Source organism: Numida meleagris, chromosome 10 (assembly GCF_002078875.1).
Source record: "Numida meleagris isolate 19003 breed g44 Domestic line chromosome 10, NumMel1.0, whole genome shotgun sequence".
Taxonomy (NCBI): domain Eukaryota; kingdom Metazoa; phylum Chordata; class Aves; order Galliformes; family Numididae; genus Numida; species Numida meleagris.
The window spans coordinates 16,314,487-16,339,537 of record NC_034418.1 but is presented as its reverse complement, the minus strand read 5'-3'; the positions used below and the strand labels follow the sequence as shown (position 1 = coordinate 16,339,537).

Genomic DNA, 25,051 nt, shown 5'->3' with positions numbered 1-25,051 from the left:
GTTGTCCAGATACCTTCACGATGATACCATCAAAGTCTGCACTGATCTAAACTCAGACAAATCTGGCAAGTCTAGTACTAATGCATCTCACTTGAAACACAGATGGAACTTCCAAGACGCACTGCCAAAAAGAATGTCAGTGAATACCAGCCTTGGTGGTAGCTTTCAAAAATCAATATAATCAGCACAGTGTTCTATTCACAGCTTATAAATTGCTGTCACAGTGGCTAACTTCAGAGCCCTATCAGTTCCAGAAGCCTTGTTAAAGCTGCCTGTGAATTTTGCTGGACGCAGTTTTGTCAAAAGGCATTCTGCCTGCAGCTTAGCGTAGGCACACTATTCAACATCTGCCCAGAAACTCCTCACACTGCAGCTGCAGAAGAGAAGGAAAACATGCTGACAAAATTTCAAGAGCTAAGGTAGAAACAGAAGTGGAATGTTTGGAAATAAACTTTTTTTTTTCTCTCTACTCAAAGAAGTACTCCTAAAGGACATGAATTTTCAAATCTTCAAACAGAAACAAAAGGTAGAAAAACAAAGCAATTATGTACTGTTTTCTGCTTTAGCAGTTCATATTAATACCACAGGCTTCCAGACATCTAGAAGCACATGAAGGCTGAAACACGCTATTTTTCACCACAGGACAACCTCACACTGCCCACAAGGCACATATCCTTTCAAGACAAATTCACATCATTATCAACCAATTAATTTAGTATGTCGCCTAGCAGGTAATTAGGTGAAGATCTCACCACCTACTTTCTGTGAGCTCAAATATTATTTCAGGATTCCGGTGCTATGTGCCTTGGATCTGAATTTGCAGTATCTCATAATCTCACTGCATCCCGCTTCTCCAAAAATATCTTAGTTTTCAAAGAATTTAAACTAAAAATTGATTTATTTAACTCCCTTGATTTCAGTTGAGTTATACCCTACAGTTTCAAACTCATCAACATATTCTTAAAGTTTGGAAGAATGAAGTGTTTTTCTCCCTCCAGAAAATCCCTTAAAACCACAGTTAAGTCATGACCATTAGCCGTGAAGTGTCATTTATTGAAGTACTTTTCCTCTATTGTATAGTTTATCTTACTGCTGTTGAGATCCTCAGAAATAAAACCACCACCTAAATAAGGTGGAAAAGTACTACTGCAAATCTACCAAAGGGGAAGTAGTCACAAACATTAAAGGATTTGCCTAGGACATTTGAGGGAACCCCTTATCAGGGCTGGGAAACAAGCTGAGGCCCTTCCATTCTTCATTCAGCTCTTTAGTTTTGGGATCACTGTCATCTTTCTCAGAAGTTAGTTTCCATGGCTTGGAAAGACAACATTTAATTGACTTGGGTGGTGTCATCTTCTCTGATTCAGCCCCGCGGCTCCTACAGACAAGCTGAGAAAGCATGAGTCATCTCCATGGACAAAGGAAGCTCCTGCTTTTTCAGCAAGAACTCTTGCCTCCCAGTAGTAACTTCTAGTTTCTTTCTTCCTAAATGATTTCAGTAATTCTGAACCTCAGAGACTAAACCATTACTCTCAAGATTTTCCCTTCATAGCATAGCTGTGAAAGTGAAGAAATATTACATCTGTTGTTGTCAAGTTTATGATGCCAAAACACCAAACTGCTACAGCTTTAAGCTTTATTGGGTAACGTAGTATTTTGTGCTGAAAGAGATAGGGCATTCAGAGAATGCCTGGTATCAAAAAATCAGTCTTTGGTTTCAAAGGCACTCTTGACTATCAAACTCCGCACCAAACCTCATTCTAGAAACCACTCATTCAGTTTTCCCAGCAAACCAAATCACACCACAGTACAATCATGTATGAAGGTATGTAGTCACCCAGAAGAAATTCAGTTTTTCAGTCTATATTGGAGGCTTGGCTGCAGATTACAAACTGAAGTGGTTGGGCTATTTATATTCAACAGTGATGTCAGAATATCATATCAAGATTAGATTAGTAGGGCCAATTTTTAACCTAAAAAATTTGATGCCAAGTTAGGAGCTTTATATACAGAAAATGTCTGTACAACCTGGCTAGAAAACTGAGAGCCATGCTTCTCATTTTCACTTTTCTCATCTCAGTTCTGCACTGTCTACTACAAATCATCACATATCTACTGCGAATTTTCTCATATATAACTGCCTGAACTTTCTCAGTTTTTTTTCTGGAATATTTTGCTGCATCCAGAAAGGGAACCACATGGGTGCACTTTGCCCAGATTCTTCTGCATCTATTTTCTCACGTAACATCACAGACATTAGTGAGAGACTCAATTCAAATGCTTTCAAACATCAGCTGTCAATGCTGAGAATACTAAATCAGATGAAAAACCAGATCTTGCTAGAATTTTACCACCCTCTTCCCATGTTATCCACTCACCAAGAGCTCACAGATTTATGGCAAGATAGTTCCATTTAAAGACCAACCTGACTGTGCATGTCACCCTGGGCATGTCACTTTATTTCCCTTAGCTAAGTTAATTTCTGAAGTGTCCCACGTGAGGCTCTCTTACTACTATCACTTACACTCGCAACGTCTACTGTAAAAATCAATGTCGACAGAGAACATTCACCACTCCCATAAAAGAGGGAAGATCAAGACAAGACATCACTTACATGGATATTATCCTGTTGGAGAGGTATCAGAGACTCAGATGAAGCACAGTACTTTTCTATGATTATGTAAATTACTCTCATTACAACCACTGGATATTTTTAAATAAATGACACTGATTTTTCAGAAACACTTCTCTTTCAGGTGTAATTTTGCATGCACAATAAACCAAGGACTTTAGAGAAGCACTTTAAGCATCTAAATATCAGACTTCGCCTACAAATTGTTCAGACAGATATTTTAATACTGTAATTTGTCATTAAAATTACTTTAGTAGGCAAGACTGTGTGAAAGGAGGCACTAAATAATTAAGACCACCAAGCTGGAGCCTAAGGCACCATTTTAAAATCTTTTATCTAATACCTAAATTTGGCAAGCATAGGGAAAAAGCACTTAAGGAGAATGCACGTAGACAACCAGCACATAAGCCCCCCGTTGCACCATACAATCTAGTTTCACTTATTGCTGAAGATTATTTTTGAATGCTCCGATTCTAAAGTTATCAGAATTGGCTATTGTAAGTAGTTGATGCTGCCTGGCTTTTCAAAGCCTCATCAAGTTTTTAAAAACACAGATGGCTGTTCTACAATAAAAAAAGAATTCACCTGCAGTGATGCATTTACACCAGAATAATCAGGTTGTAACAAGAAGAAGAACAAGGCATATATTCAATATGGAAAGTTACATCTATGAACTCTAGCGCTGTCAGGATAAACAGGTGCTACGTTGAAAATGTGAAGCCTCATTAATGCATCATTTAATAAAATGCACCATTATCTTATCTTCCAGATCTCTTTACGTCTTCCATAAAAATTTGTTTCTCTAAGTTAACCATCTCAACCCAATAATGTGATAGATCTCAAATCTCAGAAATGGTTCTGACTACAGCAGTTGACAACATAAAACGCCAGACAAAAGAAATACTAAAACCTTTATGTATGTGATTAAGGCTACTCAGAATGCTCCATCTTATAGCCCTGGAAATAAAAAGCTTCTTGCTGCTTCAAAATGTTGCTCTGGCAGCATTTTAGCTCAAAAATGTTGTAGGAAAAACAAGAGACAAAAAGCCTCCAATAATCCTCCTTGCATAAAAACCATTAAACACAACAAATTTCACGATGTCAAATCAGTAGCCTGCAGCTTTTTTGCAGGCTCAGTACTTGCAGAGGGGAAGTCATCCAAACCAACAGAGTATGGTATGAGAGGGACGTGAAAACCTTGCAGAATCAATGCAGGAGGAATCCTGGAGAAAAAGAAAATGAAAGGCAGTGGGGTGGAGATAAAACCACGATTTGGAAAGTCATTTCTCTGTGGCCAGCAGAGAAGTCCCTTTTGAATCAGCCAGCTGACAAAAACAGTCTTCTCAGAGACAGAGGAGACCTTCTCAGAGAAGGTGGGCAGCGTGGTCTCTGGCTGTGTACGAGCACAGAGGGAATTTCACCATCTGGGCATGAAGGGAGAAAAGATGACTGGGTTGCTCTTACTGAAAGTTGTTTCCCAGATACAGATTATCTACCCCAAAAAGTGAATTGCTGTTTACGACTTTCATTTTCCCCACTTCCTCAGGTTAGATTTAGTTTCTGGATGCCTCAGTTTAAAAAGCTCCCGCCCTGTAAAGCTTAAGAACACTTAGTTTTGCGATGCAACTATCCTTAAGTATTTCAGATCTTTAAACAGGAATTCTCCCAAGAAATGTTCACCTTTTACGATTTCCATGAAATCTTTCTGTCAGGTCAATCAACAATTTGTGTAGGCACAATTTTATTTCACAAGGCTTAGATTTAATTGCCTGGTGTAACATTCAAACTTCCAACTTGTTTGAGAAAAGCTTTGTTTCCTCTGTTTCGGCAGTTGCTGCTGGACTTGATGATCTTGAAGGTCTTTTCCAGCCTGAGTAATTCTATGATTCTGTGGAGCTGCAATATATGAACATGACCTGCTCTTCAGTTGTCTTTTGCTTTGTATTTCTACATCTCCCAGGGTGGCCCTAGGGCTCCTCCGCTGCACCCAGTAATCATCATAGAACACAGTCAGGAAATCTCCAGGTGTAAAGCCTTCCTCTGTGAGTCTAGGTACTTTGTGAGATATAGCCCACTTAGGGTCCACCTAGGGGAAAGAATAGGGATGAAACATCTCTTCTTTAAGGCTTTAAGATTTCAAAACCAAATTCGGGCTTGTGTTCGAACGATTCAAATGCATCATCTATATCAAGCAAATCGAGGGAAATGTTGTGACTCGTAACATCTAAATACTTCATGCTGATAAGAAAAAATGTCAAAAAGTATTCACCAAATCAACAAAATCTTTTTTTCTAATTCAGAAAGTAACGAAAGATGGAAATTATTGAACTTCCCACAGGTGAGAAATGAGACAAGTCACTTTGCTCCGATTTACTCAGAGTACAGGTCTCCACACAAGCCTGACATGAGATACAGATGGAATTCCAGAAGTCCCTCACTGTCCCTGTGTCTCTTTTCCTACCAAAGGCAAAACCAAAATTCCCCTGGTGTCATAGACAAGATACACTAGTGACACTCTCAAATTCAGAGAAAGGCAAAAATGGCCAACCTGAGGAAACTTCAGAGAGAAGTTCAAAAGCACAACAGAAGTTAGATTTTGGCATAGTTAGATAGAAAGTCTATAGTAGCAATGGGAGCAGCAGATATATCTGCCTCAAGTACTCTCACTATCAACAGTAATTACTTCTCCATGAGACTTCATATACCTACGTTACTTACACAGACTCATGTGGATTTTCTGATGTCTGACAATACGGCTTGAATTTACATTGCAGCCTTTTCTATTGTAAGGCCATCCATTTGGCTTTCTTCTCCCTGCCCAACCACCAATTTTCACAGAAGTTGTTAATAGAAACTATCATTGATGCCACTATATTTCTGTCAAATTCAGTTGAAAATAACTAACAGGTTCAAAAGTTATTAGAGAAAAAAAGAAGAGACCATGTTCATAAATCTTGTTTCTTTATCAAACCAAAGAGATGACATGCTGTATTCAAATAAGAAAATCCTGTCTTAGGAATTGAGTATTTTACCTGTTGATGATAATGATCAATTATAACATTTTAAGTTCCTTTCAGTCCATCTCGAGGAGATGGATTCTCATTGCTAAAAGTTAAAATGTTAATCTGTGCTGTCCCAGTAACGTCTTAGAGAGCAGCTTCTAATTTAATGAGCTAAGAATCTTTCATTGAAATGAAGATAAATAGATGAATCAAAATGAAGAAATCTTTTGTTTAAACAGAGATCATAATCATCTAGCTGGTACGGATGAAGTGTTCAGGCACTCATTACAGCTGGGCCCAAATTTCCTTGAAGTCTTGTTGCACAGCTCTCTCTAACACTTTACATGCCGCACTCTTACATTTAAGCAGAGATTGATGTTTTGAATTGTATTCTTATAATAAAAATTCTGAAGAATTCTAGAGAACGGTATAACTAACTGAAACCCTTCAACAACATTGAAGAGTGAGTTGTTAAATAGTTCTATATTAAAAGGGGGAAAAAACAGTTACCAGATGCAAAGTTCTGAAGGATCTCATAATGAGGTCTAAAGTAATACTGCTTTACTACATATTTTGGTAGCCCAGTTCTCACCCGCCTTTTGACAAATGAAACTTGCTGTAACACCAACAGCATTGCTATGCTGTCAGACTATCTAAAAGTTAAGAGATTTCATACAGTGTGCTTGTCATGTTTCTCTGCCTTCATGTATACCGTTCCCTTTTATCCTCACACACTAAGGTAAAAATAATCAGAATGTATATACTACTCATGCAGCCTTTTCCTCTCTGTTAGATCAGATGTTTTTCAAATATTAAATTCTACGTGCAGTAGCTCATTAAAACACCTTCAGGCAGCACTTTAGTATGTTTATTTCTTTAGCATAATTTATTTAGGGTTACCCTCTTGACCTCAAAATTAAACACAAGGTTTTATGTTGAAGTTACCAACTTGGTCTTGGTAACAGCCCAGAACAAATACCTGTGCTATTTTTCAAATGCTTCCTTTATTTCCTTAAAAGGAAAAAAGAAGTAGGAGCAGGAAAGGCATCTTTAATGCAATTGAAGCCACTCCACAGCTGGTGGGGAAATAGCTTTTAGCTAGAAAACTGGTGACCAGTTTGCATCTATATTCTACCTTGTAAGAATTATTTCAACCTTAAAGCCCCAGAAATGCTTCACTCCAATTTCTCTGCAGTTACGTTCTGTCGTGTCACAACGGACTGCAAAGGAAAAGAGAGGTAAGTACGTGCTAAGAAAAACCTGTTAGAAGTCCTATAAATATTAAACCAGCTGTACATTTCAAGTAGATGTTCTCTCAAAAATAAGATTCTTCAGAGTATGTAGCTGACACATACTTTGGTTCATGATGTGACATTCCACAGCAAATTTCAAAATAAAGATCTTTTTTACATTTCAACTTAACTATTTAAGAATGGAGGGTAAGCAGCCTCAGTGATGATAAATCCTTCAAGTAACAGTAGCACGAACGCAAAGATGATGCCCACAATCAGAAAAATTCTTTGGTAATGATTATTAAGAGTAAATAAAACAAACAGAATGGGAGAGGGTAAAGCTCCCCCTGGCAGCATTTTCCTGAAGTTCATTCTTTTGTTCTAAATCCTTATGTCGTGTTGACTGCTATTTTTTACTTCATATATAATCAGGGAAAATGAGAAACTAATATTCTCAAATTGCAGTTATGAAATAAAGTATGCAACGTTTTAGGTGCTTCATTTAGAGAACACTCCAGGTTAATTACATGATTTTTCTAATGAAGATATTTCCACGAATACTTAGGATTGTTGCATTCATCTCATTTGGTAATGAATAGATTGATACGCAGATGATTTCAGCATTTCATTAAAATAGCTGCAGAATAAATGCTGGAATTCATTCAAGTGAATTGAGAATGCTAGTTCCAATTATGCTGCTTCCCAAGTTTAATTAATAAGTTGTATTGTTACAATTAATCATAGTCAGATGATTACAAAAAGTGAGTTTTTATGATCTGAATGCTTTTTTAATTGCACACGGAGATATATCTACATGATTCGAGCCCACATGCAGTAAATCAAGCCATACTTACTCTAATGCCTAAGCACTCTGTACCGACCATAGAGCCGTACAACAAAGTAACCCTACCAAATGGACCTTGTGTGAATACCTTTTGCTAAAGGAAACCAGGAACTCTTCTCTCCCACAGGTTCCTTTTCCATTATTTTTCTCCCCGCGCATGAAGAAGCTGAGTTTTTAGTCTCCTTGCTCCACCTGCTACCAGTAATGGCTGACCAACCATGCCCACAGCCCGGCTGCCTCCAGCCCCCTCCTCAACACAACCCCTGTCTGGCCTTCTACGTTCCTTAAGAACAGCTCTTGTTACTATTTCTAACCTGACGTCTTCCCTCACTTTAATTTGTGTCACAGCCGTAAGAGTAGCACGAGCACTTCAGATGTCAGTTTACACCGATACGCCTTCATTTCCTTGCACTGGAGCAGTAAAGTCTTACTGTCATTCTCAATTGAGGGCTTATTTCTAACTGTAAAACCAGCAACCTTTTCCTGACCTGCTAAGACAGCATTTGTTTTTCTCGTTTACCTGGTCCTTCTGCAGCTTTCTACTCCTCCATCTTTTACGGTGTATTAAAATAAAACCTCCTTTTGACACTGCGCTTGAAAATGACTTTTAAGGACTTCTCCCTAGTCATAAACACAGAGCTGGAGCCAAAGGCCAGAGAAGGCTGTTGAAAGATTTCCGTTCCTCCATTTCAATGGGCTTTAGATCACAGCTTAGGTTTACCAATAGGTTTCAAATCCCTTGGACGTATACTTTTGTCACAGTTCTGCATAACTGAGAGACTTACACAGTGAAGAAATAACACTATAGAAATTAGAAGGAAAAGTTTCCTGACTTTTTTTTCTTAAAGCTTGAATCTCCAAGAGAAATGCAACAGAAAGGTATTGTTTTTTCTATTTCCATTTACTGTTATGATTTTTAATAACAGCAAACAGCAGGCTCTTCTCAAAAGGCCAAAGATAAATTGCTTTCAGTGGGTTCTGTTTGGCTGAATACTGAAGTTCTGATAATGTTTATACATACGCCTTTATTTGCAAAGAATGCTGAGGTATCATTTCTACATCAGAATGATACTGAGTTTTCTAATAATGTTACTGGAAATTATGAAGTTTGTTCTTTTCACAACTGCCATAATTTTGAAGCTCCTGGTTCTGTAATTTCTTGAAGGACGATCTGTTAACATGGTGACTTTTTGACACGCCGCTTCTTGGCGTGAGTTACTGAGATTGGACGTGGAAAACAGATGACTTGAACAACTAAGCAGAAGTTATTACGTGATAACTATTTTTGTTTGCAGGCTTAGGCAAAGTTAATTTTAACGCCACCAATTTACTCTGGGTGCCTTTGTGCTGGATGTGATCCATTATTTCTATCAAAAAAACACGGTGATAAAAATACAGGTAATAAAGAAAATGTTAATGGGTGAATGTAACGGAGAACTCTTCATTCTGGTCAGAAATGATTTTGGATACGTATATATATTTAAATATCCTTCTTTTTTGTCTCAAAACTACTGAATAAGAGAGTAACAGAGAGGCAACCCTGCAAAAGGGCTCCTACTTTCATAGCTGAGAAAATAAAATTTTGCAGCAAAAGCATTGATTATTTTATGCACAACTTTTAAGAAGAGGAGGAGAGGGAAAAAAAAAATCTCTTCCCCTCTCCCCTGTGGGAATATACATGCTTTATCTCCCTTTAAAACTGTTCAACGGGTAAAGACTTCTGGCCCACACATCGTATCTCTTGACAACACTTCACCAATCACACTGTAAGCGCTCTCCAGAAGCGCTGCCCAACCAACCCTGAGCAAAGCAGGATTTGTGGGCTCACAATCCTCAGAATTTCCTGTGGCGTTTACTGGAATCCTCATACCAGAGAAGGCAGAACCAGCTGAAGCAAGGCTTTGCTGTGTGGCACACTTTAAGATTCTTGCTCTTTTCCTCCCTGAGGAGTAAACGGTTGCTTTAAAACTGTTAGCATGTAATTTAAGTTAACATTATCAGATACAGCATTTGAACACACCTAGTAGGTACCTGGTTTTGATATTTCAGACACAGGTGAGCTGAAGGCCAAAGTAGACTATTTCAGGAGGATTTTTATATATTCCAAGGAGATGAAGCATTAAGTAAGGGGTGGGGAGGCAGGAGATGTTGCACTTCCATGAGACTTTTACTGAATCGTAAAAGCATAAGGCAGGAACAATCAGGACTTCACTTCTAGGTGTCTATTAAGGCAGTTGGAACCAAGTGTTCTGCAGGACATACACCGCAGTCAATCTCACCTAAGCACATTTTAGATAGATGATGTCCAGATTGGCGACAACACAAGTTTACTTCAAACATTTTTCACTCATATGAAAGGAACTTTAAAGCACAAAGTTTGATGGTATTGCTTCATTCAAGAAATATTGTTTCTTCCCCCTAAAAGCAAGAGCAGTATAGCAAAACCCTCACTGAGTAAGATGACTGGTCTTTAATAACCACTACTCTACATTTTTTACCTAATATTGGTGACCTAAGATGCTCAGTCATGTTCCAAAAACGTTAATCAAGACCAGGAAGCACAGCACCTTGGTCATACCCAAATGATATAAACGGAGAATTTACTTTCTACAGCAGTTTCGTCAGGTCGTTTATGCTAAAAGGTGTTCCAAACCATTAGTGTAGTATACGAGAGGACACCTACATTTCTGGGAAGCTCCATTATAAAAAATAATAATAAAAAGTGATAGTTTTGTGATGGCTCTCCACATTAATTGGTTGATGTAGAAAAGGATGTGCAATCAAACCACATCACTGCACTATGATTTTTTAATTAAACAATAAATTAACAGTGTGAAGATCAATACTCAATTCCATTTGAAAATGCCAGATGGGCCCAAATTCAGAAAAGGTCACACACATTGTAGATGAGCTCTCCTGAAATAATTAGTGAAAGAAAATGCAGTCTAGCCTCTTAATTTGGAGCACATTTTGAAAAATGTGAGTAATTACTTATTTTCAGTATTAGGAAATTAATACAGAGATTATTGAGAGTCTGGAAATTTTACAACAGTAGGTCATGAGATGGATGCTACCTTTAAAGGGAAAATGTGAAGATGCTGGGCAAAACCAGGGGAGGGATGAGGCCTTTTTGTTCTGATCTCCTTTAAAAGGTCTTTCCAGCATGGGCATGAAATTTTGAGCCCTATAAAATGCTTTCTTCTCAGAAATGAATAGGAAAAAAATCAAGCTTATATTTATCTATTCTTTTACTTAAATATTTAAGCATCAAGGATTAAGTTGAATAAAGTCCAAAAATGAATACCACCCATTGGGCCTCAAATGATATCTAAAGAACTGATCTAGTTACATTTTCTTTCTTTTAATAAATATTGGGATTTCAAATGCAATTCTCCTAGATGCTGCCATGTGAGATGCACTATATTTTACTACATGCAACAGCTAGCAGGAAAAATCACTCTACTGACACCAGTTTTTCCCATCTAGCTGCATGACCAGCATTCTAACAAAGCTGAGATCCAACCTAAAGATAATTTGATCCAGAGAAACCAAAAGCAGCATGGGAAATTTACAGGAGATAAGAACTTACTCAGATGTCTTCTGACCATCAAAACAGTGTTTTATTTTGCACTTTGGACTGATTTTTTGATTGCTTTTTGACAACTAAGCCTACCACATCCAGAAATAGGGCAAGCAATACTAAGCCTCATAGGAGTGCTCCTTGGAAGATTAGGATCAGCCTTAGCAGCAATCTGGTATCCTACATGACAGAAATATAAGTGACATCTCATGACACTGAAACTACGCAGCGAGTTTTCACTTGGTCAACGCCCAGTTCAAACTTAATGTTCTTCTTTTCAAACTCCTGAGCAAATCAGTACACTGCCCTTTTAAAGGGGGCAAAAGGGAGAGACCCAAGCCGTCCACCTCGAGTTCCCAAGCTCAGACTCCCGTTCCCTAGAAAAGAGGTAAGTTGCTAGATGATCTTTAAGGCCCCTTCCAACTTCAGCCATTCTATGATTCTGTGATCCCTATATTAAGCATTTCAGATCATTAGCTTAATTTCAGAGTCCTTCTATTTATCATATTAAGAGATTAATTTCTCTAAGCTTCTAACATATACTACTAAATTTAGTCAGCACTAATCTCTCCGCCTTTCCCTGTTCTCCCAACTTCCCCCTGCTAATGTCTCACATTACTTAGGCCTCATGGATTATGTAAAAGACAGAGGGTTTCATCCCAACAAAACGTTCCCCAGCATAACTGACAGAAAGAAAGATGCCTAATTATTTTAAGCAGCTGCATTAATGGGACTATACCTCAGGATACAGGCAGCCTTCTGAAGCTCAAACTAACCAGGGAAGGCTTCAGTTTACTCAAATTAAGAGCCTAGCTCAGAAGTGCTGAGCATAGATTAGCTTTGTTACTTGAGCTTCATTATGATATTGATGAAGATGCTATATTGCTCAACAGAGCTTAATAAGGATACTAAATGGAAGTGGATGTCCTGTAGAAGATCTTATGTGTTCCAGAAGCTATAAACACACCTTCCACCTCTCGAGCATCATTCTCTTGAAATAAGCATGAGCCCACAACTGTTTAGAAACAGTTCCTGCAGATAATTAGAGATGTATCAAGCTGAAATGGCACCTCAAAATGGGTATGACTAACTTAGCAATAACTCCTTCATTAGTATCCTGGAAGCAGCAGGCTCTTAATTACATCCTATATTTTGTAGTCTATTAAGTATCTGATGCAGTGTCAGGAAAAAAAAAAAGTGCACAGAAGGACGCTGAAGCCAGTGAGCAAACACACAAATGAAGCATCTATCTTTCATGAGAGCTTTTTCCCTCTTCCTCTTCACAAAGCAAACTCTTCTACAACAGATTGGAAGATTGATTTCACACGGCAGCTGATGCCTTTCTTTTTTTCCTTTTCAAAATCAAAGTGCTATTAGACCAAGACGTAGGTGCCAGTCTGTCTGACACCTTTGGCAGAATAAGTGCTCTTGCTCTCTCTTGTACCCTTTAATAGCCTGAAAAGAAAACAGCTCTCAGGTGGGAGAAAATGGTGGGAAATGCATGCACTCACCTAGTAGGAACACAGACATTAGTCTTCAAAAATTTGTACAATAATTCCAGTTCATTTAATTGTACTGATGCAACTAGGCCTTGATGGAAAACATTTTTTTTTTTCTGTGGGGCATCTTAGGTATGAAAGAACAAAAACTGTTCTTAAACAGAATTAATGTTTAAGAAGAATAGTGAATAGTGAAGAAAAAAAAAGGCAAGCACAGAACAACTCTCAGCATTTCAGAGATACATGGAAAGCAGAACCAGACACTTCTACCAGCGACGACCTGCAAGCTTTGCCCTCACCTTCACGTATTCCTCCAACGGCATCTAATGTCAAAATCTGTGTTGGAAATCGTTGGATTTCTTAAGAGAATAAAAAGTACAGCAAACTGCAGAGTGCTTGAGAAAGGGCAGGAGGATCTCACCCAGACCTGTGACACCTGCAGCTGCCAAACAAGAAGCAAGTGAAGCATGTCGGGTGTTACACCTCAGCTCAGGCCCCTGCAAGGGCGGTTTCCTTACAGCCCTGTTTCTAGGTAACCAAATCCCTGTCACACACAGCGTTCCACACTGCCAGAGGACAGTGACACGAGCAGCACAGGGACCGCTGCCATCAATAGGTAATGCTCTGTCTTTGTCTTTTTATGAAATGTCACAAAAAGGGAACATCGCACTGTCACCTGCGACTGGTGGTGGCACAGAGCCGCAGCCAGGCTGGGCGTGCTCCAAAGGTTACGTGTGTGCTGCTGCAAGCCATTACATTTCTGTAAAAGCACTTCACAGGGCTGCGAGACAGCAACCTCAAGGCTTGCAAAAGCATTCCTGCTCAAGGAGAACAGTGCTGCAACAAGGATTAGCCCAAAATCTGCAGATGCCTGGCAGCCGTTGAGCCATTGCCACCTGCAGAATGAGCAGACTGATGCTCAGCAATTTGTACGACCGTGCTGAAGGCTTGAAGCAGTGGATTCCTGAAGGGGTTGTGGCTCTCATGCACCATTACTGAAACATGTGCTAGCATTAAGGATTGGCCCCCAAACAGCAGAAGTGGCTAATAAGGGGTGGAGAGCTGTCTGGGGACTCTGGATCGTGCAACACTGTTTGCAGGCCTTCTCCATGAGACATCCCACACTCGCAGGGGGGGCCTCAGAACATGACCCCAGCAGATGAGCCTCACTTCAGGCCCCAAAATATCAAGAATTGAAACCCCACTGTGAATAACACCCTTAGAAGAGTAATAGGAAGACGAGTGCAGACTATTTGTATTCTATAAAAGCTGCAGCACATTACTTTTCTACCTTCTTAAAAACCTTTTTTGCTTAAAACGAAAATACCTAACAATATGAACCATGCATCAACCAAGAGGTAGTGCCAAGAGAAACTACAGCACTTGATTGCTTTCATCTAAGCACACTCAACAAGCCCTCTAATTGCTCAGCATAAGCCAGTTCCTCTCCTACTCTCAAGCCTTTTTTTTTTTTTTCTTTTAATACTCATTTCTCAGAGAGCTGCATCAAGGCACAAAGTAGTAAACTAATTAGTCAGACATCAATCAGCGCAGGCAGAGCTCAGCCCAAATATCAGAGACCCGCTGCCTGGCGACTAACAAGACTAACAGCACTGAATTGCACTAAAGGCTTGAAACATGCAACCAGTGAATTCTGTTAGAAAAGAAGTACATTTGGCAAAAGCCTCCAAAACTTCTGTCTTCCTTACAAAATTATCCTCCATATGTAGATTTCATTGAAAGAGGATATACAAACGCAGAAACCCAAACCAACACCAAGAGGAAAAAGAAACAACCCACCAAAAACCCAGCCAGAAGCTTTTAACCTCAGTATAAAACTTCATTACAATATATCCAAATGGTGGATTTCATTAGCTTGAGGTAGGTGTTTGCTGAACAAATATAAAGCCTTTAAAAATGCATCAGAACCGGGTTAAATAAATCCAACAATTTATTGTGTCCAATTACTTTGCACTCAAATCTACAGAAAAAGCACAGAAAAACCATGTTCCTGCCAATGGTGCGGCTAGATCTATTGTTAAATACAGACAATCAGGGCAATTGGATTTATCTTTGGGCTCCTGATGTCTGCTTTGAAGTTGGAAGGCTCTAGCAGCAATGAAAGCTCAGCTTCTCCTCTCAGCAATGCCCTCTGTCACCCCTCTGCTCCACACCTAACGCGTGGCTGCTGGCACACCAGATGAAGGCTGGAAGAGAAGCAGGGATGTGGGGTGACATTTCAGCCTAAGCAGAGCAGACAGATTGGCTCAAATAAAGCTGCCGACCTAAATAGAGCTCCGAGGAAAGCCGCAGCTTTACTCTAGTCCTGCTATCTGCAGGCCGTCTGCTCAGAGGCTGATGGAAGCTTCACAGCTCTTCCAAACGTCTCGTTATAAATTAGAGACCCCAAGGGTCAAAGATCCCGCATGTATCCGTGTTTCCTGCATCCCTGCTCAGGGTACACAGGCAGTGTCCCTGGTAAGTGTGCAAGAACAATGGGAGGTGGCCACGTAGCAGCATGTCAAACACTTCTTGTACAAAGGGGATTATTGCAACTTTGGTACTTATCAAAGGGCCCTTCATAGCGAGTTCAAGTCTTCTGTTTGGAAGTTGGGTTCTAGATGATATTAGCAGCATTTTATTTTTTTAAATCCTAAAACTCTGAAGCTGCAGAAAGTGTATATATCCTAATCAGCATGTTAAGTTAGGGAGCGTTTTTCTGCTGAAACTGTAGAATCATTCCACTATCTTTCCTTATTCAGCTATACTGTGACTATTACTACAGTAATGCCATTCTGTCAATTGCCCTTTCATCTTTTTTTTTTTCCTTAACATAGATCCATTTTTAAACCTATCATAGGTTTTATGACACACCGCTTTAATGTGTCATTTATGCTCTTCTCTCTTGAGTTTCAGCCTTTGTCCAAGACTCCAGGGCTGCATGACAGCCCGCTCAGTCTTCGAGCAGAGCAAAATAATCCTATTTCACTTACATAGGGGCAACCCATCTTACTTTGAAATGTAAATAATTCTAAGCATTGGATAAACTGAGAGAAATTTCCCAACACAAAGTTCTTATTTTATCGCTCATAATAGACAGTTCTGTCTCACTGCTGCTCAGCTCCAAAAATTCTGGCTGCAGAACAGTTAACACATCTTTCAGCCTTGCTGATCAATATGGGACTCGCATGCTTTGTCAGATCAAGATCTATGCAAAGAGAAAGAAATAATTATTAGTAGTATTGGTACCCCCTCATGCTTCACATTAAAAAAAAAAACAAAACAACCCTTAGTTCCATTGCACAGCCAAGCACATAGCTAACTGGCAGACAGGTAACACCAGAACATATAGATGAACTCATTCACTGGAGCCAGGACTCAGTGGACTGGTGAGGTTTCATAATATACTGTAGCAACGGCAGGGAAAGGTCATTTATTTCATCACATAGCAACAAATGGGCTTACAGCTAACTGCACTTATCCTCAGGGAGCAACAGGAGCCCCAGCTGATCTCAATTAAACAGGTAGCAATTCAGAAGAACCCAGATGAATCTAGGCTGGAAGTGGAAATGGCATTTAGCCATTTTAATACAGGTAATGCATTCATACAAGTTGTAACATTCCATCTTAAGCTCAGATTTTATTAGAACTCCAAGATACTTTTTGACCGAAAGAGATTTTAAGAAATATTTCTTCTTAAAACATGGTTTTGGATAGAGCTGGAGAAATAGCAGTTTAAGATGATTCCGGCATGTTCAGAGAAGACACTAGAGTGTAGTGGTATTAATAAAACAAATGTTACTGTTATTCTGGAGACACCACAAAGTAGGTTTGGGAGCCTTCGCTTTCCCAGAACATATTTTTGCTTTTAGTCCCAATCACTATTTACTGTCACTGGCAGTCAGATGTGGAAATACAAGCCTAGCAGAGATTCTTTTAGAGAAAATCAGAGCAGCCGCCACATTATTTATCCAAGTTGACACCCAGTTCTGCGTTATGTGCATAATATATTCATAAGATGCCTTCACTATAAATCAAGTTGAACGTTCTTTAAAATCAAGTCAAATTATTGGCTAGAAATGTTTTTGTTATTGCTCCTATGCAGAGAAATATCATAACATTTTATTGCTTTTTCAACAGCTGAGAAAGGTCCTGTCCTCTCTGCACCTTCTAGCATATTATTTTTCAGATTTTATGAAGCATTTCATTACATGAATTACGAAGGGTAGATCTGACCTTGTTGCAATTTAAATTGACCAGCCATGGGTCAACATTTGCAAGAACTGCTGAGCATCTGAAGTTTATATACATTTTCAAGTGAGTTATAAAAGAATAAAATTAGTCAATAACAGCAGCATTTTGTAATTCAGGTCAAAAGATAAAGTGGAAAATACATCAAGATTGATGCTGCTGAACCTAATAAAATTTTAATTTCCTCTCTCCACACGTATCATCTTTTGTTTAACTTTGAATCAGTCGCTAAATTCATGCAAAACTCAGTGGCTGTGCAGTTATACCATCTGACCTGAAAAGCGCTCAAAGCTTTTACATGGGGGGTAAAAAACACACACACACAAAAAACAGCAAACTGGAAACAATTCTGTACGAAAACCATCCGTGAACAATACTTTTAAATTTCACATCTCGAAAACCAACCAGAAATGCTCTAGTACAGATTCAGAATGAACTTTGTCAGGGCTTTGACATCTGAGATAGCACTGTGCGCATTTGTTCTTCGTCAATCCATGTAAGGATGTCACTGCACACCGCTGCAAAGAGCCGCATCTCTACTGAAATGCTTGGATTCCCCTCTCCGACCACTCCCTCCCTCCCTCCACACAAAGGGCCACCACTATTGCACAGGTCAAACTTAAAGCCCGCTAAGGCCATAGGTAGATTTCAATTAATTCGATAGCCTTTGGATCAGAATTGTATATGCACATTTTTATTTAAAAAATGAGCACTTTTATTTTTAAAGGACTACGTACGAAATGAAGGCAGACAAAAGATAGTTTCAAGAACATTTAATAAAGTATTTTCCTGCTGTGGATCTAACTCGTCGCTCTCTTATTAACGATCATAGCAGAATGCAAATCGCTTAGCAGAGCTGAGATTAATCTTTCTTTTGTTTTTATACACTACTGTTAGTTGATTCAGCATTTACATCTCTTGGAACAGATCAATTATATAAACTACCAAACTTGTTTCAGTGGCTACCTTGATACCAAATAAAAATCCATACTGAAACAATTAGCGCTCATGAGCTCATTACACAAGACATTAAGGCCCATTGATCAATAACCTCATCAAGTAGGTGATTACCGTCATAAAAACTTTACATCTCCAGGCAGCGGGCCAGAGGCTGTGGCAAACAACAGACCCCATTTTTCCAGAAATTTCCATTTAATCCCATCTTCATATTTCTTCTCCTCCCACCTGCAACTCATAACAGAGGAAATAAACTTTCTGCAGGCTCCTACTGAGAGCTGTTAACAAGACAAATACGTTCCTAGGGGCTAAATAACAGAATCCTTTGCTCACCTTATTACCTCTGGCAAGAATTTGATGTGATCCTAACTCCCAGAAAGGCAAATCTGCAGAACAGTAAAAGTAAAATGCCATCCTGGCTGCCTGAGAATTCCTTTGTTTACCTCATAGAAGGGGACAAAACTGGAGAGACATCTGTCACGTTCACCTATTACCCAAGCTAACTTTGTTATCAAAGGACATTGTTCCCATAAAATATGAAATGATGATTCTGGTTTTTGTTACGCAATGCTTGATAAAAAACTTGACAAATTTTTCCCCTCTAAAAGCCCAATATTCCTTCTCAGCAAAGCAGGTATTGAGAAAGTGCCTTCATTTTACAGAAGATGGAGCGTTTTTCAGTCAGTACCATAATACAGAGTTCCAATTACCCAAACTGGTTCTTAGATCACACTCAGATACACACCAAATATTATCTTTACAAATTAACGTAATCAAATTCACTAGCATCTCACTAATAACAGCTTGTCAGTGATTTGGCACTGGTGTGACTTTGGCAGCTGTTGCTGGTACTGGGCAAACGACGCAATACTTGTGAGCAAAACGTGACGCTGGAAACATCCCCTGTGATGTTATCCTTAAACATTTCATAATCAGACAAACAGGGAAGAAAAATACGCTTGGCACAGGTCACCTTATAAACATGACATCATTTGTAGCCTTTACTCCCGCAGGCAGGAGGTGGCACGGCAGCGAGGTGGGGTTTCCAACTTGAACCAGTTCATGCTGCGTCTCCTACAGGGATGCTTCACTGCGATTAGGAGATGAGAAGCCCTCAGGCCGGGCTGCCCACTCAGCTATCGTGGATGTTGAGTCTGATATTACTTTACAAACAGCTGAGATTCGGCCACAGCTACCCACCAAATCCAATTCTGACAATGATCTACATTTCAAGTAATAACCTAATTTCAGAAAATACAGAATTGAGTTTGGAAGTTACAATTCATTTATATGATCCTCCTCCATATGCTCACTCGAGGAAGTTCAGCTTTTTCATCTGTTAAAAACCAAGAAAGTAACCACAGATTTATTTACACGCATTCCCCACGCATGCAACTGTTAAGCTAAAACATGATTTGGGACCTCTGGATGAAAAGGGAAGACAGTGACATAGAGGAAGATTGCAGATAAAGAGTGGGATTTAATTCCCTCAGTTTTCCCCGTCTATGCAGAAGAGAGAGCAATACACAGATGCAAAATGTGTACAAAAAAAGAAACAGATTTCAACTGGCAGGGTAGTACTACACAGCCAAATGGAAATCTCATCATCGCTATAATATGAGGCTCTAAACATCTGTACAGTGCAGTCTGATGCTCCTTCCTATGAGAAAGGAGGAATATGGATACAATAAGGCTTGATAATCCACAGGGGCTTAGTCATCCCAAAGGTTTTCCCATTCCTTGAGGCAATAAGTGCTAAGTGGTGCTTCAGTGCAGAGCAGAGATTATTGTTGGCATAAATAAGGCAGAGGAGTGCTTAGGTGAGGGCAGATGGAAAATTCCATCACATTTGAGGGGAGATAGGACAAAAAAAAAACAACAAGCAGAAAACTGCTTCTATCTTAGATTTATAAAAGTTTAGCAGTGAGATAGAAAAAAGCCAACAGCTTTTTAAATAAGAGCTGCCTTTCTCCTAGGGATGCATGGGGACACTGTCACAGAATTAGGAAACATAGAACTTGGCTCTCCAGTTCTACAGAATGAAAACCTCCCTCCACACAGCCCCAAGATTTGGAGGGTGGAGGCAAAGAAAGTAAGACTATATATGAAGATGAAGGAAATAGCATTTTGCAAAGGGAGGAAAAAGCCAAACTACCTTCAGAGTCAAGAGCTGGGAATGTTAAAGCATCTGGGACCAAACCTCAGTTACAAGGTTTCATACAGATATGAATCCAGGGAAAAGCTTTCATTAGAGACTGAGTGACATCTGCTTCGTGGGAGATACGTGCCTCAGATAAGGTCTCCAAAGTTACATCAAGCAGAGAAGTTGTTTTCCTTGAAACTGGAGCTGTTACTTGCATCAGGAGTCAAGGGTAAACATTAGATGGAGTTTGCTTCTTACCTGTGCAGTGGAGCCTTAACCTGCATTCGCTGTCAGATCTGCTGCACAAGAGAAACAATTTTAGGGGTAAATGTAAGTGGATAGGTGGCCACTTCCTAGCCTCACTGAGTCTGTAGACATGATCTTCTGAAGACTTTTCAAATAGTTAACAAAACAATTAAGCACCATGAGAAGGCTATTGGAATCCACAATGAGACATTAGTAACTGTGTACTTCAGATGTTGTCATGAGACTCAGGAATTTTTCTACCAGTAAACAGCTTTAACAAGTTATCAATACGAAGACAATCTGGGAATTAAAACATTCACTTCTATTCCTCAGTATGATTCTGGGTTGATAAAGCCAAATCTGAAGTCAACATTTTCACCATATTGTTTCCAAGAACTCATTTGCTTCAGGTCTGTCAGACTTGATATTGATTTAGTAGAATAACCTTTATTTCAATCAAAAGAGCTGCAAAGCCAGTCCCTTTACAACTGTGAAACAATAAATACGAGATATCAGAAGGGAAAAACTTTACTCTGTGTCTCATCTGAGACTGGAACCTGGGACTGAATACCTAACGAATACCAACTTGCTCCAGGAAAGAAATCCAAAACAAATAAATACAAGAGGGCTTTATTCACAGCAGAAGACAAAAAAAAAAAAAAAAAAAAAAAAAAAAAAAAAAAAAAAAACTGGGGATAAACCCAGATATTATTTGCAAATAGCACAGATCAGAAGGAGAAATATTATGAAACAGATGCAAATATGTGAGGAGCACAGGACTGATGAACAGCCTTCAGAGTAACTCCTTGTGCCTCAACAAAGCTAGAAGCTGGAAGACACAAGCCCTCATCTGGGAGAGGAGCAACTTTTCGCTTGAACATCATCATCAAATAAGAGAACAGCCAAGATCCTCCACTGAGATAAGGAAACCTTTTCTTCTTTGCCTTCCTGTGCACCGAGTGGTGTCTCCAAAGTGTAGTGCTCAGAGAAGTGAGATGGGTTTTACCTCCCCAACTACTGACACCGTGCAAATGTCTTGTAAAAATGATCTCAAAAGTTTCTTTGGAAAACCAGAAAATAGCAGCCACTTGCATCTTGAAATATGTATTTTTATATTTGCTGGAAAACCAGTAGCTTAACAAACAAGATCTTGTCTTCGCTATCCACTCTTCCTCTTGAGACAGAGTATATCTCAAATACAGTTTGGGAATATTACAGCTGAATCACAGCTCTTTTTAAATTGACCTTTTGCAGTGACTTCAGCATTTAGCCCAAAACACATTTCCATGCCATTCTATTTATATACAATTCTTACCAGAATTTTTGAATTGAGTTCATTTTCATCGAAAAGTGGGAAACCTTTCCATTCTCTTTAAGAGACATCACAATCCGAAACACAAAAGGAAGAGTTGTAAAAAAGCTGAGAAAGGGGATTCTTGTCTACATGTGATGAAGTCAAGCGTTTAACTGTGTTTGGAAATAAACCCACAATGGAGCATCACATCATTCTACTGCTAAATGATAATGCAGAAAGAAAGTGTTTACAAGCTAGTCCTCCAATTTAAAATCAGTAGTACAATATGTACTAACCCGGCAATGAACTCTGATATTTATGGGTAATTGCCTTGTGGAAGAAAAAAAAAAAATCAAAGCATATTTGCATCGATCGTGGGTGCTATATGGGGAACACAATTCATTTGAAAAGATAACAGCAGCAAATAGCTTGAAAGAGGAATTTTCATCCGCTCCAGTGTAAAAAGAACAAATAACTACAACTAGTGGAGTAATGTAGGAATCTATTTGCAAAAGCCTTTATGATAAAGTATTGCAAATTAATTCTTTGTATTGTTAGATTTGTAATGTCTGTTTAAATATTTTCTGGTAGATACTGGGTTGTCTGAAAATATTTATGAACCCCGAAGCTGCTAGAATGATATTTCATTTGAAAATATGTTCTAGAAATGCACTTTTCAACTTTCACTTTTCTTTAAAAAGACTCAGCCAGTCTGCCAAAATGCAAAACAGAGACCTTTTGAATTCAGTAACAAATCACACAGAACTGACACCCCAAATGGGTAGTTGGGCCAAAATTCATAGCTTGGAATTTATCTGCAAATGCTGTCAGCTAGGAATATCAATTAATACTTCTAGATTTTCCTCTCCTTGTGAACGAAGACATGTGGGGTTTGCAAGATAAGTGACTCAATTCATAATTAATTACGCAACGTGATCTTTACTTGTCTTACCGTAGCAGAGACACACTCCCTAGGAGTCATTTTAGAGAATTCATTGCTTTAACCCTCTCACTGACTGAAGAAAGATGTTTGAGCTGAGGAGACAGTTTAGGGAATTACAGCTGCTTGGCCTGAAATGACCACGAACATACTGCTCCCAGCATCGGAAAGATGTAATCCCAAAGCCAGGTAGGAAGGCTTCCAAAGCTCATTTCCCTCCTTCCTAAACTAGCATTAGAGATTCTGTGAGCACAGTAGATTTGTTCAAGCTCACATGTGAGTATTATACGTATTTTTCCATTCAGTGCCAATGGAGCAGTCTGTTTTCCCAACGTACTATCATTTACCTGTCACTGCTGCTACTGGAGCAGACACTGGGAAAAATGGGCAACCACCAAATTTGCTAAAATACAAGGAAGCACTGAGGAACGTTTTGCAGAATGAGGAATGATGTTTGCTTTCTGTGGCCATTTAATCTTTAATGGAAATTCATTCTAAAGTTGAATGTTTCACTCAAGCGACCGCTACTTGCTAAAAACAAACCTAGAGTACTGCACTTTCAGATGTGAAGCTCGCTATTTGCATGCTGCACAAAATCACTAGCATATCTATTCAATAACATTCAAAGCTGGGTTTGACTGTATAGTTGGTCCTGTTTCTCCTTTGTTCACATTTGCAGGCATCTTTGAAACGAGTTCTAGCTTCTGGGAGGTGATGAACAAGACACGAATCTTCAATTAACTGTCAAACTAAAACAGTAGGAAACAGAAGAGAATCCCAGACTTCCCCTATAGCACTGAACAGTACAAACAAAAGTCAGATCAGTACAGGCATCGTACAGACTACTCACTCACAAACTGCTGTTTTATAGATTGGTTACAACAGCCAGAAGTTGCCTAGAAAGCTCGCACTGCAGAGGTCGAGCACAGAAGTATTATACTGGGGATATCACATGCTATACTTAATATAACTATATTAAGTAAAATATGGTTTCACATGCCTTAACCATTTGGGAATGCTGTCTCACTCACGAGGAGCTGCACACTGGTCAAGCAACAGCCATATTTCCTTTATTCCAATGTGACTGTCATAAAAGTGGTGGGTTTTCTTCTGCCTCAGTGTGGATTGTTTTGATTAAATGACATTTACTAACTAAGCACTTTCCTTGCTGGATTGTGGCAGACTTTCAGGGCTGCTGCATCTGTGGAATGTTTTCAAGTTATTCTCTTAAGTAAACATAAGACCATAAAATGTAAATGTAAACATAACCGTTCTATAACAGTAAAAGCATAATTTGAATGAATAGGGAAGTTAATGAAACACCATTACATGTAAGAGACTATCATCTCCCTCCATGCAATAAGCAGTGAACGCACAACTGCAAATTCTGAAGTAAAAGAATTAATTCCGCTCAATCTTTTGATTTTTTTATGTGAGTCACAAAACATTTATTTCTATACATCAGCCATTAGGACTGCCTTGCAATTTTCTCATTGCTATTAGCATTTCAGTCCTGACACCAATCTGAGCGCAGACACGGGAAGCGAACCATTTATCTGCAAACTAACAACCAGGACAGTGGAAACATACAATTACTGATCCAAACTGCAAAACACAGAAGTAGCAGAACGTTTTTTTAAGGTGATCACTTAATAGATGCTTGGGTATTGTCAGCCAAATTATCAGACACTGACAGAGCACTTCCCCAAGAATGTAAACTAGTGAAGAAACAACCTGTGACCTCCTGATCAAAAAAGAAGCCAAGTATACGTACTTGGTTTTTTTTCTCTCATGAGCATCATTTGATTTCTTTATGCTTCAGGATCAACGGTTTTCAGTGCAACACTCCCTTTTCCTATCCATTAACATACAAGATCATCTTTAATTCTGAGTCAAGATTATGTCTGGTCTTCGCTCCTTTAACTTAGAAAAATTCGGTGTTCTCTACCATATATTTAAATATTTAGCTCTAGTTATCTATTTACAACCACAGCTGAAAAGTGATACCTACAAACCTACACAACATTGTCAATTATCTCTAATAATTTTGGTCTTCTTTGGGGCTAAGCTCAATCTGGTTTAATGTTTTGGTCTCCTTTTGCTATTCAAGAGTTTGTGTTACGTTGCTTTGATTCTGATTACAATATGAAGTGGTAGAAACCCATTGTGTTATAGGGACTTTGGGGACTGTTTGGAAAAAAAACATCACAACCCAGAAAACAGTGTTATTTCTAGTTAGGAAAGAATTTAAATCTGTATGTATAATCAGAAACGAAGCACTAAATATAACTGAGCAATGGTTTTATAGCTTTGATCAGTGATACATCTGAAGAGAGGTAAATGTACTCAAGCGTTTTGGTGTTGCTTGTTCAGTTGAAGTGTAGCTGTGATTGTCAATTAAAGAGATTATATTGTCAACAAAAGACAACCG

General features: G+C 39.0%; 1 long non-coding RNA gene across 3 annotated transcripts in view; it reads right to left on the bottom strand.

Annotated features, from left to right (window-relative positions):
- LOC110404498 overlaps window positions 1–25,051 on the bottom strand; it is a 57,290-nt gene that overhangs the window by 11,282 nt on the left and 20,957 nt on the right. Inside the window, exon 1 of one of the 3 annotated variants that reach the window (XR_002442280.1) lies at window positions 18,331–19,949. The exons of 1 other annotated variant lie outside the window; for it this stretch is intronic. This is a non-coding gene — a long non-coding RNA (uncharacterized LOC110404498). Of the gene's footprint in view, window positions 1–13,088; window positions 13,319–18,330; window positions 19,950–25,051 lie in introns of those variants that run through there. One more of the 3 variants, XR_002442281.1, reaches the window with a different exon arrangement.